The sequence below is a fragment of the Gymnogyps californianus genome, chromosome 14 (genome assembly GCF_018139145.2).
Source record: "Gymnogyps californianus isolate 813 chromosome 14, ASM1813914v2, whole genome shotgun sequence".
In the NCBI taxonomy this organism is placed as follows: domain Eukaryota; kingdom Metazoa; phylum Chordata; class Aves; order Accipitriformes; family Cathartidae; genus Gymnogyps; species Gymnogyps californianus.
The window spans coordinates 6644040-6664488 of record NC_059484.1 but is presented as its reverse complement, the minus strand read 5'-3'; the positions used below and the strand labels follow the sequence as shown (position 1 = coordinate 6664488).

General features: G+C 37.5%; 1 long non-coding RNA gene across 1 annotated transcript in view; it reads left to right on the top strand.

Annotated features, from left to right (window-relative positions):
* Positions 1-20449, top strand: part of LOC127022027 (uncharacterized) — a 126524-nt gene that overhangs the window by 23968 nt on the left and 82107 nt on the right. Inside the window, exon 2 of the long non-coding RNA XR_007767285.1 lies at positions 18145-18197. This is a non-coding gene — a long non-coding RNA (uncharacterized LOC127022027). The remainder of the gene's footprint in view (positions 1-18144; positions 18198-20449) is intronic.

Sequence of the window (20449 nt, the reverse complement as noted above, 5' to 3'; positions counted from 1 at the left end):
GACAAAGAATGACAAAATCACCCTTTTTATAGTACTAATAGATATGAGTAATAGGATTCATTATTGACAAAAGGCATGGTAGCTTAGACTTGCTACAATAAATTAGTTGCATCATTTGTGCAAACTCAGGTTGGGGACACCTGAAGAATGTAGGCACCTTGAAGAGAAACTATCCTCAGTGAAATTGTAGGTATTTACAGAAGAAGTAAGCTTTGCTGTGAAGAGCTGTAAAACTGCCAGAGGGCATAAACAATGTTTGAAATGCATTCAAACACACTGGTCATGAATTATAAATGTCTTGGTGACCCTTCCTCAGCAAGTTGGCCACTGGGGTTAACTGTCATCTAGTCAGGGTTTATGACCTAATGGAAATGTGCATGTTGGCTTACTTTGTGGTCCTGCAGCCCCAGAGGAGCTACCAAAAGCAGAAGAAAATAAATATAGTCAGAGAGATTTGAAGATAAGAAAGAGGAAAGAGATCAGCTTTCTAACTTTGGCTTTTATTGCAGTAGTCCATTAAGGGGAAAAAAAAAAAAATCACTCCTTTAAATAATAATAAGAAAAACCTTTAACCTGTGAACAAAGAAACTGTCATCTTTGGGTTTTTTTGTTCCTATTATAGCTTTTGGATCACATAGTGTTAATTTCTTTAATGCTTTGTAAATTAATTATGGCAAGAGAACTGCAAAGCTTGTGCCCTTTTCTCAAAAAATAGTAAATGTACTTCTAATGCTGATAAGCAGCAGTGTTGCCTTACAGAAATAAGGTTAATTTTATGCACAGCTGGGAGGCCTCTTCAGCAAACTAGAAGTTGGTATGGAAACCATGATATACACAACAAAAATGTAGGTTCATAGAAAAGAAGAAAGGCATGTATGTCTGTCTGATTATATGTGATAACTTGTGCTTCCTATAGGGATTAGGGGGTATAATGTAGTGAACCCCACATGAGTTGCTTTCTGTGTGTACTCCCTAAAGCAATGTTTTCTATACCTTTACTAGATGGTCAGAGGTGTATCTAAAAGTTGTTTTTGCTAAAACAACTGAAGTTTTCTAAAAGGTATCAGTTTTGCTCATATTTGCAGTATATAAAGCCCAAATTCAGTAGGCACTGTGCAAATAAATTGAAAATAGAAACATTTCTGATAGGCAGTTTTCAATTCCCATTCACTAGTAAAGCTGTCAGTGGCTGGTGTTGCTACGAATATAACAAACCTCTGGTGGTGTTTGCTCTAAAGATCTGAAAATGCGGTGAGGTCTTCTGTATCCTAGCAGAAAGCTGGAGTGTTCTACAGGTTATCACTGGTAACTAAAAGGTGATTTTCTTCTGATCCTGCAATGTTCATTCTCAAACCAGCCTAACAGTCTTTGACAAATGATTTTACTGTTTCGGAGAATGTGCTGGGAAGCTAAAGCACTTGTAAAGGAAACCCAGTATTCCGGTTTATTGACTTGCTCTGCCTTTGGGAGAGATGTCCTTTTTAGGGAGTTACCTTGAAGTTCCCCTTTACTCAAGCCAGATTAAGGTAAAATGCAAATAAAGGATTTATTTTCATAATACCCAGAATATACAGCACAGTTGCAAGTGTTTATATAGAAGATACAGATGATGGAATAAAGCAGGCGGGGGAGAGATAAATCTGAAAGTTCTGTCTTTTCTGTATCTGTTTGATTTGCTGCAGCTGCTTTCCCAAGCAAACCTTATCAGGGATCCTTTTTCTGTGTATCCCCTATCTCAGGGAGCATTTGTCAGAAAGTGACCTCTTGAATGCTCTGGATTACTTGTCGTGGTTTTCCTTTCTGTAAAATAATCTTTCAGGATGCATATGTGACAAATGGTGAAGGTGACTTTGAAGTAGTCAGTAATAAATTACTACTTCACCCTACTTGTGCTAAACTGAATGCAAAAACACTTAGTGTTACATGGGTATATCTGTAGTAATCAAGTCAATCTGTGTGGAAATCCTGCGTTTACAATTTTAAATTACAGAGGTTTCAGAGGAGAAGAATCATGAAATTAGCTCAGTAGTTGGCTATTCCTAGATACATCAGCCCACGCCCTCCCCTTCCCCCCCAAATACAGAAGAATTTCCTACTTATTCAATAAAACTGTGTTTAACTGGAAGTTGAAGACTACTGTGGGGTTTTGTTTGATTTTAATTAAAATAACAAAATTTATTATTTCACTTCCGGAAAAAGTGAACATCAGTCATACACTGACTGTGGACCACAGCTACTGTCATGTGAGCTGACCATTCAGCATCTTCCTGAATGCTGGAGCATCAGTGACAAATTGTTTGTCAGCTGTGGCCTTTCTTACTAGGACACTTTCCACTGGTATTGCCCTCTGAGGCATGTTTTGCTTCATCCAGGAAGTGTACCAGTTAAACTTGAGGAAGAAAATAAGAAAGTTGGTGTTGGATGCTGTAAGCAATGTCCTCTTTGCAACAATGCTCTCAGCTGGACTGAATGAGGAGTGTTTGGAGTGCCGCACTGATGGCAGATGTGAAGGAGACTAGTTATTGTTGTCAGATGATTTTTCAGTTAATGACTGTGCAGTGCTTTGAAGAGGTAAAGTGCTATGTCACTGTTAAGCATTATTATTATTCAGTTCCCAAAAGATTACAGAGCAGATAAGGTTTTCATGGTATTTTTCCTTTTGGATTTTTTTTCTAGTGTGGTTGAAAGCAGAATGTGAACAGGGCTCTGGCTGTGATGATTTAAATGTGCGCAAGTTAAACATCACATCTAATCTTTTTTTAAATATCTCATTCAAACATATTCCAAAACACTCCATCTTCTGAGTGAAACAGTTCTACTGCCTGAAAATTAATCCAAAACAAGATTCTGTGCTAGCTGTGAAGAGCTGGATTGAGCTAATTCATTTGTTGGGTTCAATCCATACATACAAATGCATGTAATACAAATCCTGCTTCTCATGTCATTGTTGTCTCAAGACTATGCAAACCCTGTACTGTTTTATCATCTTTAATAAAATTTCAGCCAGGGCTAAGAAATCTGCACCAATTTCTGAAGCCAGAAGGAAGACAGGGAGGACAATAAAACTGTAAAACTGGATTATTTATGAATCTCAACACCTGCATGTTTTTTCCCAAAAACAATAATAAGGATAAAATTGTACTCTTCTGTAATTCTGCCCATAGCAGACTTCACATTATACTGCATCTCTCATCAATATTGGTTACGACCTTCTGTCCAAGTCCCATGGCTTTTAGAGACAGAGCCAAACACTGATAGATTTGGGTTCTTTGTTCCCTTTCTGGAATGCTTTAGAGATAGCAATGCATGTTCGTATATCTTACCTCTTAAGTCTGATGCAACATAGTTAAACAGATTTTTTAGTGAGAATTGTTGCAGAATTTAGCCAAGAGAAACAGTTGTTTTGATTCTGAGGGAGACTGAGTCATTATTTTGAGTCAATGCACACAGTACATCAAAGACGTTGGATTTGCTTGATAATGGTATTTGGACACTGGGTACAAGCTAAGTTAATTTTGAATGTGCTGTCATCTTTTGCTACAGAGTGGGAGGTGGGTGATGCCCAGCTTACTATGTAGTTTGCTGTTGTTTGGAGGGTGGTTGAAAAATCCTGTTTTTCAATATGTGATTACAGTTTTTGAAGTTCTGATAAAGCTTAGTACTTGACAAAATCCTGTAAATTCTACTGAAATTTTATTTTGGGGAGAGGGAAATATTTCAGTGAAGAGAAATAGTAAAACAACTTTTTTGTTGTTGTTGGAGAGTGAAAGCTTTAAATTGTGTTATTTATCGTAGTGAAATTTTAAACGTTAAAAATTCACTTACGCTGGGGGAAAAATTCCCTTGACATTTTCCTTCTTGAAAATAGTGCAATCTTCATGACCTAGATTTATCTTCTGCACGGCTGTTCTTTTAAAATAGAGTTGTTACTACTCTACCAAAAAAATGGGGCGTTTTGCTATGAAAAAAAATCTAATACTCTGTTACAGGTATGATCTCTGCCTCAAACTTGATTACAGTTGTATATGTAGGGAGGACAGAGCTGGACTCTTGTCAGTGGTGTCCAGTTACAGGGCAAGAGGCAATGGGCGCAAATTTAAATACAAGAAATTCCACTTAAGCATAGGAAAGACCTCTTCTACTGTAAGGGTGATTGACCACTGGCAGAGGTAGTCTGGAGAGGCTGTGGCATCTCCATTCTTGGGGATGTTCAAAATCAAGAGGACCCCACCCTGAGCAACCTGTTGCACTGGCCCTGCTCTGAAATTGGGGTGGGACTCCAGGTGCCCCATCCAACCTCAACTATTTTATGGTTCTATATGTTTATGAGTGTGTAGTCAATTCTTCTGAGTATTTTTTTGTTTTTAAAATATATACAACACTTGATGATGGGAGAAGGAGTTGAAAGAGGGAGACTGTTGCACGTTTTGGTTTTGGGCTTGGCTTGTTGTGGATCTTGCTCCATGTCTTACTTTCACCCTGTTAAATAAGTATCATGGTTAATTGTGCTGTCCATCTTAATTGAAAGCAAGTCTTAAAAATGATTTTTAATACCTAAAGGATCTGGGTGAATGAAAAGATTATTACAGATTTAGATCTGGAATAGACCTCGGTCCACTAGACAGTGCAGTGGTCAGGCCTGAAGAGGTGGGAGATGAGTGTACTTCATGAGGCAAAATTTTCCTGGAAGATGTTGAAACATTTCTGTTCAAAAACGTAGTAGCCCAAGCTAATGTGCAATTTAAAATGAAATACAGACAAATCAGCAAGGTTCTAAACAGCTTGAATTTGCAAGTGTATTTCAATGTATTTTGTTATTAAAAAAAACGTAATTTGCCTTGTGAATCTTAAACTACCAAACAGCCTAACATGCTAATAGTGTGCAGCAATTTTTATTTTTCTTCTTATTCTACTGGTTCCACCAGACAGTACATTTGTCAGCTAACTTCTGGCATGTGAAGGAAAAAAGTGAATTTGTCATTAAAGACTGAACCTTGTCTCTAAATTCTAACAGTTATAGAAATATAGTTAGGTTGAACTGGATATTGTACAATGCATCCTCTGCTGAATAATTTGTCTATTCTAATTGTGTCTGATCTGGTATCTAACTTATTTAACACTGCAGGCCTGAGTTAATAATGTCTTCAGGGAATTGGACACTGTGCTGATGTTAAACCATCTTATTTGGAGGAGTAAAAGGGGACAAGGTATCTCTTTATACTTTGGGACCTTGGTAATAAGTTGCAGTAGTCCACATTCCCACTGTTAGCCTTAATACAGTTAGTCTTGGTATTATCAAAAGAGCAATTAACACCTGCAGATATGATCACAGATGGTATCAGAGAAGAAGAGGAACTCAATTTTACACTGAAGCTCAGCTTAGACTTTTAAGTCCGAAACATCAGTACAAAATTGGCTACACAGCATAGTTGTGACCTGCTTTTTATGTTTCTAGATGCGACTTGTTAAGTCATGATAAAAACAATGCAATTACTATGAATAATGGTTACGTTACAACTCAGTGGGAGTAAACATGGACTGAATGTAAGGAAAGGGTACTTCTCCCTGGGACAGGGTGAGCCAGACAGATTTACTCTCAAACATAGCAAGGTTTAGCAGAAATGATACTGCAGAAAACAGTTGTAAACTCAGAAAAACAAGACCAGTAATCAGTGATGGTTGTGAAAACTTGTAGGAAATATTGTATCAGATCTGAATATGCATTTTGTGTGGGGTCCAGACACCATGAAATCCTTGGAATGAGAATGGCAATAGTAAAAAAAGTGTAGGAATCAATTGGTGCACTGTGATTCTCTTTCATTTCCTGTCATGAATAATGTCTCCACTCAGTAGCCAGAGTGTCTTACTGTGGCAAGTATCTTGTGGCAGGTTTTCAGAGCAATAGCATCTGTTTTAGGGTCCTTTGGAGACCAGCAGGAGTATGGCAGCATTATAGCACAGACATATACATGTGCTAGCTGTGAGTCAGGCCAGATACTAGTAACACTCTTGGCAGAACAGAGCTCAACAGGAGCTGCAAAACATTTCAAAGATAATCAATTAAATAGCACTGACTTATCTGCCACCATAGATCAACTGCCACTGGTTTCTGAGCCAGTTTGGTTGAGGCTAGTGGAGGTATGAATATGTTCGGAATGAGTATTGCTCTCCTGCTCACATTGAGACTTTGTCATCATCTTTGAAAAGGACAATCACAAGTGAACTTCTTACAGTTATGGTGGAGAAGTTTGTGTCTCTTCCCTGGTGTTAAAATTTTTGGTCCCAGGAATATCCCTTAAAGCTAGTTAAAATAAATCCTGAAACCAATAATAAACACTGAAAGTCAAATCTAGTCTGAAGTTGTGGTAAGCCAAGAGTTAAAAGCTCCTGTCATCTTTTCCCATTGAGGAGAGCTATTACAAGACAATGCTTCCTTGTTTTAATTTTGTGAGAGATTATAAGGTCTAATTAATATTTCTAGTGATCTTTTAGATCAAATACTTAGAAAATGCTTTCAAATTAATTTTAAAGGCGCTTCAAGAAAGAGGGTTAGGTATTTCAATAGTTATAAATAAGAAGTGACTTGTTGACCTGGAGTAAATTCAACTTCATTTGTAAGGTCATCTTTGCTGATTAAATCTGAATTTATAGTGCTGAAAGCATTTTGCACAGGGATGCAGATTCATAAGGCAGTTGTCCAGTCTAACTGACCCAAATAGTTCAGGAGAAATAGATTTGTGGCAGCCCTTTTCCTGCACTGTGGTGCCTGTAAATGAGTGAAAGGAACAAGATGAGAAGAGTGACTTGAACTTAAGACGTTAAGGTGTGGTAAAGAAAAATGACATACACTTTCTAACTAATATTTGTAAACCTACAGATATTAATGATAGTTAGTCTTGCTGTATTTCTCAGTTGGATTTTACTTTTTCCAAGGCTGCAGATTACCTACTCCAGTATAAGATACCAATCCTGCTGTTCCAGTATTGTCTGACAGACACTTCTGCATTCTTTTCTCTTTAGTCAAAATTAGATATCCCTCCTATGAGATGTTTCAAAATACTGAATAACTGAATCTATAAATAGAAAGTCACTAACCACTCATGTGATGCAACTTGCTGACTTGCCAAGAAATCTACTAAATCTACCTCCGAAAGTATTCTTGTTTGATCTTGTGCCATTCACATATGAACACTTTTATATGTTCATGTCCCAGCTGCTTTCCAGTCACCCTCCGCAAATGCATACCTGTGGGAACAGTGGGTGTACTTTTTCCTCAGGAAGAGTAGAAAACAGTAGGGTTTTATTTCTTTTTTTTTTTCTTCTGATCTCAGGATCAGGAAGAGGGGCCAAGGATTGGTGATGAGCTCTAGTTGCAGGACATGAAGGAGAGATGTTAAATGTTAACTAATACAAACTGGAGATTCCTTCTGTGTTCGTTCTGAATTTACTCCGATTCCAGCAATAAAACATTAATATGTGTAACATAATGAGGGGTGAGGGGAAGGTACAGCTGCCACTACCCAGCTGTAGTGATCAGTTGGATACAGACAGATAGTTTTACATACAAATTCTCGATGGTGGTATTTGTTGGCAACTAATAGATAATTGCTTTTAGACAATTGAGAAACTGATAAAGGGTGTATCACTCATCATCCCAGTGTAGAAAGAAGTGTGTTGGAAAGATGAGAGCGGTATTTGAAACTGTTGATACTTGCTTTTGACTTCTGACACTCGTTCTGTGTGGAGTTCTGTATTACACTAGGGATCCCTTAAATGCTGTTCCTTATTGGGTTTGTAGTTTGATGCATGAGCTGTGGTTGGGGGTCATAAGTTGTAATCAGCCACTGTTGCACAGGATTTGTCACCTTCCACGTATCCTCAGGAGTTCTGCAGTGACCTTCTGGTTGGAGGTGAAATACTGAACTCCTGTTTGAAGTAGTCAAAACAAAATGATGGGGGCTTGAGGAAAAATGTCATGGGTCAAATTGAAGGGAAAATATTTTTATTTTGTTTTTCAAATGAACGGAAGACTCCACTATTTCAGGTCAACTTCTCCTGTATTATTTCTGGTAGTAATATAATGCTACGTCACTCCTTGCTATGTATTCTACAATGTCACGGACAAAACAGATTTATCACTGCCCATGGGCTGAGAAACTTGGATGCAGCCACAGCAATGGGTTTCTGGAGCTGTGGCTTTTACCATCCTGGAATAACTTGACCTAGAACTTGAACCTCAAAGAGCCTTTGAATACTCTGACACTTGTGTGCTGTGTGAACTCTGCTTTTCTATGCCAGCCCAAGCAAAGCAATAAGATGGTAGGTTGGATGATGCCCTCTTCTAGCAACTGGAAATTGCATCTAAGCAGTCTGTACAACTGTCATGTGCATATACCAGCAGTGTGGCAAAATCAATTTGGATGGAGAAGTAAAAATGCAGACTTTGTAATAAGTAGTGTGTTTCACATTTCAGGTTGGCTCCCAAGAATGTTCTGTCTCCTCTCAAAGCACACTTTACACTTACTGTAGATGATAGCTGTACTATGCTGAAAGAATAAAACTGCCAATCGTAGCTCTGGGACAGCATTGTTAGGTACCTCCTAGGTATCCAGGCATGGAGATGCATGAACTATGTTGAGATAGTTTAATTGGTACCTTACATTGGATTTAGAAATATGTATTTTTCTCAAGAATAGTGAGCTAGGATAGGTTTACTGATGTTTGTAAAAGGACAGAGGAAATTGGGTGCAGTAAATGGTTAGCAATGTCTTGAAACATTTTTAATTTTCAGTTGGCTATGAATAAAAGTCATGTTTAAGTCCATTAAGTTATTTAGATTGAGCAAAAAACATAATTCCATAGGAACTATTGAAAAGTGTTCTTAATTTCTTAATTTGTGATGAATGAAGTAGTAACCAATTACTTGCATCACAGTAAAGCTGAACATCTTGAAGGTTCCCGAACTATGAATTTAATGAGTTACACTGTAACTAGCTTCTAGCAGCAGAGCATTTAGTTTCTTCTGGAGTTTTTGTACCTCTTGTTAATTAACAATAAATATTCACAGGAAAAAAACCCCAAACAATTAAAATAGATGTCATCTGTTACTTCAGAGTTCCAGATTGAGACTAGTGCCTTTGTCTTCTAGGATTCATAAGGTCTTATGTCATTAAGATAAATTAATCTGGTAGGTGGTAATAAGGAGACTTTTCTGAAATGTCACTTACACTGTTTTTTCAGTGGTGGGTGGGAGTCAAGTCCTATTCCTTTGCAGTTATGAGGCATAACAAATTGTAACAGCAGCAAAGTTTCCTTCTTTTCTCGCTTTCTCTAGCCCTGTTATGTCCATGTTACTGGTGCTTTATAACCCAGGAATGATATGTTCATCCAAGTAAATGGTCTTTCACCCTTGGCCTAGTCCTCTGTAGTGGTGGACTAGTAGTTTAGCTTAAACAGGCTGTGTATGTACTCTTCCCAACTAAAATAATCTGGAATAAGAATAAAAGATTTTTGCTTTATGAAAGCAAAACACAGGAGTTACACTGTCATCCAGTGCTGTGAAAGAGCACGTTCAAAACTAGGCTTTCTTCTCCAGTCAGTTGGGATAGGCGTACACAACCCCCTTGCCCTTGCTGAAAGCTGGCAGTTGCAAGCCAAGGCTGAATCAGAAGCCATATAGTGGTGCTGCTGAGGTCCCATATCTGTACAAATGTGCCCTATCTTTTCATGATAGTCTCCTGGACTACAGGGAGCAACTGCTTTTTCTTTTCGAACTTGAAGCTATTTTTTTGTTCCAAAAATTACTTTTTTTGGTTTGTTTAAAAAGCAGTGAACTCTGTTAGAATAACTTTTCAAAATGGTTTGAAGATAAATAGCACAAATACCTCCTAAAAAACCCTACATCCTTTCACTTTTATTTTTTGGTCTCAGTTGAGACAGAAAACTGCCTGAAAATGAGGAAACCTCTAAGATGAAGAACTGCTTCCTCTTCCAGTGTGACAAATAATTACGGTGTGCTGATTGTCCAGTTAAACCCCAGAAGCTCTAGCCTCTGTGCCTTTGATAATGTAATCTACAGACTCTAGTATAATCGCCATGGTATAATACCAATGTCGAGGTGTAAAGAGTAAGCTCCTTAAGGCATGCACCAGCTTTTGTTCTGTGTTGGTGTAGTCTCTAGTGCACTGGGCTGTAACAGGAGCTCCTATGGACTTCGGAGTACCAATACTATAGCATTGCAGAGCTTCAAGTGTGTGTGTGGGGGGGAGTTTTTTGGTTTTGTTTTGTTCTTTAAAATAAAAACAACACATATCTCCCTCCCCCCCCAAAAAAAAAAACCCACCCCAAACTATTTTTACTGCAGAATTGACACTGATTATTTGCTTTTGAATTTTGCTTATTTTAGAAACTACTCTGTTTTACTGTCCCCCTTCAGTTTAGGTTTTCTATCTACCTGAAATATCTTCTCAGTTTTCCATTCCACTTCTCATGGTCAAAGGAGTGTTGTCTGAACTCAATACTGCATACCCCTGAAAAAGTCTGAATAGGCTTTTAAGGTAGACATTTAGGTTTGCTTCAGAAAAAAAAAAAACAACAAAACCCCACTAAGTGAAATCAAGGATTTAGAACTGTTTCAAGATTTGAGATGTTTTAAAAAAGCTGCTGGAGATAAAAATAAATTACAAGTAATAAAACATTGGCACAATGGCGTTTCTTAATATATTCATTTGCTATTTATGTAATATCGCTGTGCAGATTTAGTATTTGAGAGTTCTGTGGAGGGGGAAAAAAGTACCCCAAAACACCTCTTCAGCAAATGGAAGAGCTCACAAGAAAAAATAAAATATTGCTCCCTTTGACCGCTAGGTGATAGTCTTGCTCAATTTATTCATTTTATCAAGGTCATTTATATAAAGATTAAAAATGTTGCACACTGAAGCTCTTAAAGAATTGGATTAATGAAAAATAATTTTTTTCCTGAATATCAAACCGAACTTTACTGTTTTTCTGGTTTATAAATATTTGAGTCATAACATGACCTTTTCCATTGCTGTATTGGATTTATTTTACTATGATTAGTCCCCAACAAACATACAACAGTACACAGTAAATGCACATATACTTATCTTATTAGTCTGGCTCAATGACACCAATGCAATTAGAACTGTTGGGTTTTGGTGTAGACTGAAGTATTGACATTTTAAGTTTGATTTTTATCATTATTAGTTTTCGTAGCCAAAGAGAGGCTAAAATACTTTTCCCAATGTTACTAGCTTCATATCTTCTTTAAAGGACTAATTTTTATATTAAAAAAAATCATATTTTTATGTACTGAAACACTGACACACAAAAATGTTTTGATTTTATGGAAGGACTGTCTCAAATCAGGATGATAAAAACTCAAAATATAACATTTAACACTTTAAGCAATGAGTCTTCACAATATTGAAATCCTTTCTGGAGAATTTACTAAGACTTGTCAAGACTTGACCAGCAATAGCATATGTGGCTTTATTAAGTTAAGAAATATCCGATATTTACAGTATTGGAGGCAAAACTGGTAACTCTGAAGTATATTCCTTAGATCCAATAATATATTAACTTTAATTTTTGTAGCACTATTTTCTTAATTCTTAAGATTACTGTATCTCCTCAACATAATTTTTTTAGAAGAGTAAGAAAAGCTTCTTGATTTTTTTTTTTTTTTTCAGAGCAAGAAAGGGGCAAATACTTGAGTACTTTGAATTGTGTTCAGTACAGTTTTACTCTCTCTCAATGTCTTTCCTTTGATCTGCTGACAGTCTGACATTGAAAAGTATTTCTCTATATGTCTACCTTTATTTTCATGCCAGAAATCTCATGTGAAGGCAAATATGGGAATAAACTAATTCTATGGAAATATTATGTGTGACGTTGTAGTGTTGGGAGTGGAAGCAGGACTCCAGAGAACATGCTGTAATCCGTATTCTATGAAAATATGTCCTTTGAAAATAGACATTGATCAGGTTTCATTTATTTGTAAATCATCTACTGAATGCTGACACTAGTATCTTCTTAGCTTTGCCAGAACTCAACTGCCAGTTTGTAAAATCATCTTCAAGTTCTTTTATGTGAAGCTCAGGGCATGTAGGGCCAAGAAATTGGGTGGAATTTTCTGAAGGAGTTGTGAGCCGGAGTCAATGATCCGTTAATGACACCTGCATTCCTGTTCCAGTGCTGCCAGCAGTTATGCTTCCTTCTCCTACCAGTCTGCAAAGTGTGCAGGTGCTTTCTAAAAGGCAACCAAATCAGCTGTAAGGTTGTTTTTATTATTGGCTTCCGCTTAGAGTGCGCACTCCTAGTGCACTGTCAGTTGATGTTCAAATCTGAGGAAGTTGTCTTCCCTGGCGTTAATTAAAATACAAAATACATTGCTTGCTTTGGGGAAGTGACTTCATTGTGACCAAGATTCAAAAGATGTCTAATCCTGTCTGCTTGTGGTCAGTAGTAAGCTTTCCTTAGTCCTGATCTTTTTTGGAAGTAGGAAGAGAAAAAATTCTCATGGTTTTAAAAAAACAAACAAACAAAAAAACCCAACCAACCAAGACCCCCTCAGCTTCTTAATTGTACTCTAGGCATGAGTGTGTGATGGGTTTATGTGGTTTACAGCTTTCAGAGGTCACCTTCTTTAGAGATAGTCAGGTCCCAGTCTTCTGTGAAAAGACCACTCCCTGGTTTGAGAGCCTTTTTCCAGGCATGGCCATCTAAAGTAGAGCTGTATTATGATGTCCATCCCATCTGATCCTACCCTGCCATAGCTTCCGTTGCCTCATTGTCCATACTGGTTCCCCCTGCTTCTAAAAGAGACTACTGCAGATCCATAGGACACAGAGCTTCTGGGAGGAAGCAGCTAGAACTGGCTGTACCTAGACAGGGGACCAAACAGGGAACAAAAGCTGATAAGAATTTTGCATGAACTGAAAGAGGGTCAGAGAAGATGGCTTCAGAGAAAACAAAGAACGCTTTCATTTTTTAGCTTGAAGAATCTCAGTCTAATGCCAAAGCTGTCTAACCCATCAATGTATGCAAGCTTCAGCTGAGAGAGGATGGGAAGGCAAAAGCAGCAAAAAGTAAGGGAACAGGGAAAAATATTGCTGTGACACTTTGAGGAGTCAGGAAAAATGAACATGTGCAGCCCTGAATGGTTAGGCACTCTGTGATGAGCAGCTGGGAAGAAAGCGAAGTGGCATCTGCAGTTAGTGATACATTCACATATACCACCTTCCGTTCAGAACAGGACGTAGAGCTCATTCGGATGCAAGCTGATGACTGATCTCAAACTTGCCTTGTGCTTTTCTTTTAGTTCCGACTGCTGCTTTGTGTGGCACGTGCCTGGCCCCTGCAATGTGAGATCAAAACATCGTAGCACACACTCACCCCAAACCCAGCAGGCACTGGAGAACAAAAACTATTGCTGTGTCAGCAGTTTTACTGACACTGGACCTTGGGCCAGTACTGTGCTTTGGCGCACTTAGCTGGCTGAAATTCCATTTTCTAACATAGGTGGATGGCTTCCTCACTAGGCTTTGTATTTTGGTCTGGAATAGGCATTTTGTTCTAATAAGGAAAACAAAGTGCTGTACTTGCAGAGAAAAGTTGAACTCAAATTGGGAGATACAAGGAGTTTTGCTGTCATTCTCTGCAATTCCATTTCATATTACAGTCCTCTGATTGTCTTAAGTAAGAATGAATGAGCTTTTACTGCTGCCTACAGAGGTCATATTTCCACATGGTTTTCATGGTCCTGTGCTTCTGTCACCTGTTTTCTTATTTTGTTAAGTATTGGGAAGATAAGACTAGTAAATGACATCCTGGTAAAGAAATAAGGCTCAAATCCAAGCCTGATTTAGAATCCATCTTGACTTTGACCAAAAGTATTCTGCAGCCATGCAATAGCTATTTGTATAATAACTGAAAAAAATCCTAGAAATGAGTGACCTTATGAAGCTACTCAGTGACAGCAGTAAGTAGAGAAAGACACCAGGTAGCAAGGATGGCATGGTGACACTGCTGAACTTGGTGTTATCGATGATATCAAAATATAATTGTTAGAGGGCTGGAGCACGATATATAGGGAGAAACTGGAAGAGCTGGGTCTCTTCTAAAAGAAGATGAAGGGGAGGATCCCATTGCCATCTTCAATTACTTAAAGGGAGTTTATAGAGAAGATGGACTCTTGGAGGTGTACAGCAAAAGGGCAGAGGAGACCAGGCATAAGATACAAGAGAAATTCCAGTTGAATGTAAGGGGGGGGGAGGATTTCAAAGTGATGGTAGTCAGCCACTGGAGCAGGTTGCCAAGAAGAGGTTGGGTGATCTCCATCCATGGAGATGTTCAGAACCCTGCTGGGTCTACAGCAACCTGGTCTGGCTTTGGGTCTGACCTTCAGGTTGGCCTTGACCAGATGATCTCTGGAAATCCTTTCAAATCTAAATCAGTCTGATTCTACTGTCCTACTTGCATGGCCTTGTAGAGTGTGTGATTATCTTGGCCCTTGTCATACCACCTGGAACTGACAGTGTAAGAGTCCATAGTAATCTCCAATGACTTGCAATATGACAGAGTAAAATTGCTTCCTGTTGTCAGGCTGGGGAACAAGTGCATGGTCTGAAGGGCTCAGCAGTGGTAAAGTGCACGGAAAAGATCTCTTCCAAGATATCCAGGGGGATTGCATTGCTTTTGTGAAATAAAGTCCCCCAAGCATGTGCACAGGGAACCAGGCTTTCCACTCTATGCAAGCAAAGCAAACAGCAGGGTGGACTCTGTTCAACCTGAGATCCAGATAGCAGGGTACACACTGGCACAAAACCTCTCTGAAGGTGCTTGGCAATTTGTCGCACCCTTTTGAAGTGAATGGTGAATTTTTGAATTCAGCATGAGTTAGTTGAAATCTGGTATGCCAGCTGACGCAGTATTGCAGTACAGCTACAGATCAGCAGTTCATGCTCTGATGGAGTACAGTGGCTGGGCAGCTGGCTCCAGCCAAGCATGTATGCATTTCTACTGCTCTATCCTTACACCTACCTAGTGAAAATGATCTTAGAGTACAATCCCCATTTCTCTGGCATGTCTCTGAGGAAAAATAGGAAGTTTTCATCTTTCTGTTGTGTTTGTCTGGGAAGTAGTCAGTTTTGTATGGATTCTGTGAATAGTGTGTTTATATTTTGAAATTACTTACATAAGCAAGCTAGCTGGATGTTCAGAAGAGATGGTGTGGCTTTTAGCACTAATTTGTTAGAAAACTTATTAATGACTGTAAAGCACATCTTATTATAATTTTCATTTTTGGTGCATGTCATGCTGTGTTTTCATGTGTATATCACTTTTAGTTTAGATTCTAATTACAGTATACATGCAGCTGTTAGAAATCTGAAGCTACTGAGTATTTCAGAGTTTCTTAATTCTTTTAGTGCATTCCACCCCACTGAAGCTGCACAAAAGCAGGCTTTCCTGTCACTTTTAACTCCAACACAAAAAATAGTTATTTCTCTGCTTCAACAGATTGAAAAATAATTATGCTGTGCTTGAATAAAATAATCTATTAACAATAAGACTCTACTAAGTAGTATGTCAAAAGAAATAGTGATCTTTTGTATTTTCCACACCTACCCAAATGTGTGAGGGGTCCTAAAGAGCTTGGAAGAACAAAATATATATTTGGAGACTGGATTTCTTTTCCAAAGTTAGACTATTCTTTTAGGGTAAGAAATACCACACTTATCCTCATGTTGTTGAACTCATTAATGATAGAAATTTAGGAATGCTAATGATTGAAGAATATGTATTTAGTTTTTGGCTGATTTGATATCTTCTCCTTGAATAATTCCAATAAATTATTTGCCTTTATAGTTAGACCATGAAAAACACCTCTGGATTTATTTGTAACTAGAGTATAGACTTCCTCATCTAATCTTTTCTGGAGAGGTTTTATCTGAAAACTGAGATGTGAATGATACATCAGATAACAGCTATTTGTAATTATTGTACTCTCTGTGTATTGAGGTTGTATTTTCAATATGAATTTAACCAGGGCTTTATATTCCTTAATTTGTAAAGTGAAGATTCATTCAGGCTACAAAAGCTTTGTGTGAAAAATGTTTGCAAATAAATATAATATCATAAAGCTTTCAGGGTTTTGCTCTTTACCCAGAACGAGGTACATAAAAAAAGATCTGGTACCAGATAATAAAATGTAGACTGCTTCTGAATACTACATCTGTGTGTCAGTAGTGTGAACTTAAAAAGTATCTTTGAAATGTTGTTTATGGGCTCAAACATTGTATCAATGTCAGGAACCTTTTTAACTTTGAATTTTATTTAATAATTTGTGCTGTAAGTTACTATACTACAATGTCTTGTTTTCTGCAGTAGTAACAAAAGCTAACTGCCATCAGATAAATTTAAAGGATACTCTGTTTTCTTCAAAACATACACCTTGCCTATTATATTATTATGCTATTTAATGTATAGTGTGGCTTGTTGCTTAATACTGTCATATATGAAAATAAAATGATTGCGAAGTGGTAAATCTGTTACAGTTTCTGTTCAGTGCAATGTAATATAGCACTAGAACATGAAAGGACTCCAAGAGTAGCAATGTCAACAACTATAATAACCCTCATGTATCTTCATCTTAAATTTCATCTTTATGTATACAGGCGAAAGACATTCATGAGAGACCAGTTACTGTATTTCTCTTCTGTTTAATCAGTAATGATGACTTAAGTCAGGAGAGAGAATTAGTAGAAATGCAAAGTAGCAGCTTAACAGGTGGTTGGGGTGAGAGTCCGTTGGTCCTGTAACGTGTCCAAGTGACTTGCACAAAGGTGTGAAAAATGTATTAGTGAGTGGGGGTAAGATTAGCCATAGATGGACTTTAGGAATCCCCAGTTACTGAGCGAAAAATATAACTGACATCTGTTATTCCTTTCTCTAAAAATAAATAAAAATTGTTCTACTTTTAGTGTGTGGAAGAAAGTTAGCACTTGCCATTAAGCAGAGGCTTTCACATGTGGCTTGTCACAGAACTGTCTGACAGGAGACATGTGTCCTGATCGAGTTAGTGCAGTCAATCAAATAAGAAAAGGCTTTGGCTTGAGAAGAATTGGCTGCTACTGCAGAAGGGAAATATGAACACAAAGGGCTCGCTTCTGACTTCTCTTAGGGAGCAACAGAACAGCCTCAGTGTTAGTGAGGGCAGTGCTTGAACCCTAATATAATGCTCCATTAATACATGTGACTGGTTCATTAAACATGTTGGCATGACAGAATAAATGTGCCGTCCCATAATCTAAGCTGCTACCTAGTGATGGACACAATGACAAAAGGTCAATTTCTGATCACTATGAAACAGCCTCGTGCCTGAACCTCCTTTTTAAGCAACTATTGGGCAAAATATATGAAAATTCTGGTAGATTAATTTATGACAGTGTGCTCAAACCCACCAATGTGTCTTGCCAATCACTTCACTATTCTATAAGATGTTCTAATTGCAGGTTGACAGAGAAAAGTGTTAAGTGAGGGGGTTTTATTGCATAGCTGCACAGCATACTATAACCAGGAACACATAAACTCATACCTGCATTAATGCTGAATTAAGTGTTTTAAACTAGCCATTAGGGTTTAGAATACAAATATAAATTCTTGTCAGATTAAGTCAGGCCTAGTGATTTCCACTCCCCACCCCCCCTTAGTTCTCTGCACTTACATTTTCTTTACATTAGAGAATTTATCTTAAGTTTTAACAAACATTTTATATCTCAAATATTTTATACCTTCTTATGTCTGATGTCTGTGTGGTATTAGCACACAGTACTCTGTGCACACAGCTGGAACCTTGGACTCTCCGTAGTAGAAATAGTAAATAAGCAGGCATAATAGCTGCTCTGCACTTGTGAAAATGACTGTCTTAACATGAACTTGGTGAAAAAAATACTGTTCCAGAATAAGACTGTTATTAAGAGTATTATATTGTTATAACTAAGAATACTTATTCCTGAATGAATCCATACTAATGCTACATAAACAATCTAAATCATTTCTGTTTTGACAGGAAATTTTTGAGCTGCCTTTTCCTGACATACTTTTCATTTTATGTTCTTTCAGGAGAAAACTTAGCTGGTTCTCATCAGAGTACATCAAATACAGCACGCCTTCTGGTAAGAATATCTGAATATTTAACTTGTATTATAAAACGTAGTTCTCGGGAATCTGACACATTCAGCTGGTTTTTATTTTCAGTAACTGCATTTAACAGTTCCGTCTTCTTTTCAGCAGCACTTTAATTCTTTTTATTCCTTTGTTCCCGTCTCCTCTGCTTTCTGAATTTATTCTGCAACTTCACGAGCAATGCTGTAAATCTTTCTGCAGTCGGTGTTTCAGACAGTCACAAGCAGCACGTGGTATGTGAAATCCAGGAGTTCCAAGATCTACCTTTTTTTATCCTTTTGTGCTTCTATTCATCCTGTGAAGCTTTTGGCATCATTAGTGGTGTCAAAATTGAGCATGTTGCCCTAGCAAGCCAAATATAATAATGAATTTGCAGAGGAAAAGGAAAATGTTCAGGAGACTTGTTACTCCACTATGTGTTGCCATTTAAAGAACTTACTACAGGGATTTTTCAGCAATGTCCCATCCTTTCTCTTTTGAGGAGCATGCTGTGTTTCTAGTTCACTGATCATTGCATCCAACTTTATTTTTTTACTAAAAATTATGTTATTTATATTTAGGATGGGTTTGAAAGCACTGTCTATCTAATTATGTCTTATTTTGCCTTCTGGTTTTTTGGGTAATGAACTTAATGTCTTGGGGTAGAATACCTTTATTGCACTTAGTCCTGATTCAGCAACAAATACTGCTTCTGGATTATGCGAGTGTGGAAATAGTACTGGTACATCAGGATCTACCATTTTACTACTTTTCTTGTTCTGTGGATCCAGAAGCTGACAAAGGAATTTTGTGTCTAACTTTGAAGGAAAATTAGTAATGGATTACTATGCAACTGACTGAGTTCTATTTGTCCATGCTTTCAGATTTAAGGGTTGTGCTTGTCGTTTTGACACTCATGTTCCCTTTCTTATTTAGTTTTTCAATTTTTAAAAGGCACTTATGAAAAAATGAAAAAGTGAATATATTCTTTAATCCAAATACTAGAGATCCAACTACTTGAGTTATTTGACATAAGAGAATGTGTTTGAGTAGGAGAAACAACTGGTATACACACAAGACACATCCACAAAACTGCCTTAGAGTGTGTAGCCTTCATGCTTATTTGAATTCCTCTTCTGTAAGGCAAATAAATGATAGCTTTTACACAGCACAGAACTACCCAGCAGATGTACTTTGGTTGGTTTGACCTATTCTGATAATTTCTACTGCTCCACTTCCTATTTAATTGAGTTTGGACAAGAATTCTTACATCTTCTGACTCATAGAATTACTTGGATGTATTGGATCTGTGGTTATAACAATTTATTTTTTTCTTCTTTTTCTTTTTTTTTCCTACTGATGAACTGTTAAAATTGAGGAGAGGAGGAAGGTACTGCTTCAAGTTCTTAAAAACAGCATAAAAGAATATATTCTAGATCAGATTCTGAAACAGTATGTGTCTCTGCCTTTTGACTATTCTTTGTTTATAAATGGAGTGCTGAACTTCAGTGTTCGGTGGCCATCAGGGATCACAGAAGCCCAGACATAATAGCTACGAAGCATATGTACAATTCTCCAGGAAGGGAGCAATTCTTAAATGCATAACTTAAAAGGGAGTTATGGTTACAGAGGTGAACTATCCTCTCCTAAATACATGCCGTCATATTTCAACGTAAAACATTTAAGTGCATACTGTGTAAACTCATTTCAGGTTTAAAAAAACCCGACAAAGCTGAACAACAAAACCAAAACAACCCCCTGAAAACTATGTACCAGCACTTCAATACATTAGCAAATTGACTCTGAATTATAGAAAAGGTCAGAAGATGACAGTCGCTCTCTCACAATGCAAATATTTGTAAGAAATAGCATGTTACTACTAAATCAAAAGTGCTGCAATTGAAATATGTGGAGAGGATTAATAGATACAATGCTTGATGTCAAAATGCATTTTCTGGATTTTCTGGATTTGTAGAAACTTTTCATGTGTTCAGAAATAGAAAAATTGAATGCTGACCCTAAGAGAGACCCAGTCATTTTAGCTGTGTAAGTTGGAGGGTCCAGCTTTTTCATCTTTTGTTTGCTGGTGATAACAAAGATTCTATTTTTTTAATTTGGCAGTCTAGGAGAAAGAAGTGGGTTTTTTTAATGAATGTGTGTGATGACTTGAGTTGCTGAACTCTATTTTTATGCCCACTTCCTATTACAATGAGACAATTTATTCAAAAAACACAACTAATTCTAGTGTCGTAACTGGTACTAC